A 1,023-nucleotide genomic window follows, 5' to 3' on the forward strand; every position below is an offset into this window, starting at 1 on the left:
GATCACGCTAATACTCCCTCCGTTCCTAAATATAAGTCCTTTTACAGATTCCACTATGGACTACATACGGAGCAAAATGAGTGAATCTACACTCTAAAATATGTCTATATACATCCGTATGTAGTTTGTAGTGCAATCTCTAAAAAGACTTATATTTAGGAACGGAGGGAGTATATGTCATGAAAACTATCAATTGCACATAGACAATTCAGATGACAAGTGACAGATACCATGCACCATGCGTCCATGCGTACGTATGGTTGCATGTGTCCTTGAGTAGTGATGACTGATGAGCCGTCTGTACGTGGTCGCCATGACTTAGCCTGGGCGTTCGGTCTTTTCGGTTTGTTCGGTTCGGTCTTTTCGGTCTTTTAAGAATTCGGTCTTCCATAATTGAAGACCGAAATAATTTTGGTCTTTTCGGTTTTCCACTATTCGGTCTTCGGTCTTTACATACCAATGTTCGGTCCCGACCAAACAGACCAAATTTAGTGACACAACTCAGATTCATATACATTACTTCCAGTATCTGTACATATTTATTTATGCAAAATTGAGACAACAAATGTATGTACAGAGGTGCGTGTGTGTATAAGAAAAATTAGACAAGTGTTAGACAACAAAAGTATGTAACAGGCTAACATCACAAATTCTGAACAATATAGCTTTGCACATACATAAGTATGCGTTAACATAGGTACGCACACACATTCAATAATCTGGACATGACACAAGGCTCTGCACTTAGGCATTATTGGCCGATCTGATGCACTCATGCACATACATAAGAGTCACTTGCTCATCTTCAAGCTTCAGTTGTGAGGTAAAGCACCGGAAAAGGAGAGTAGGCGGCGGCCAGCTTGGAAGAGACGGTGGCGACGGATTGACGCCAGTGCAGCAGCGTGGAAAGGGACGGGATCTGAAGCACCACTGGCGGATGGCGATTCGCAGGCTGTGGAGCGATGTACGGGAGGTTGGGTTGCCGGGCGGTCGTCACCGGTCACGGCAGCGGATCGGCGCGGA

Source organism: Triticum aestivum, chromosome 2D (genome assembly GCF_018294505.1).
Source record: "Triticum aestivum cultivar Chinese Spring chromosome 2D, IWGSC CS RefSeq v2.1, whole genome shotgun sequence".
In the NCBI taxonomy this organism is placed as follows: domain Eukaryota; kingdom Viridiplantae; phylum Streptophyta; class Magnoliopsida; order Poales; family Poaceae; genus Triticum; species Triticum aestivum.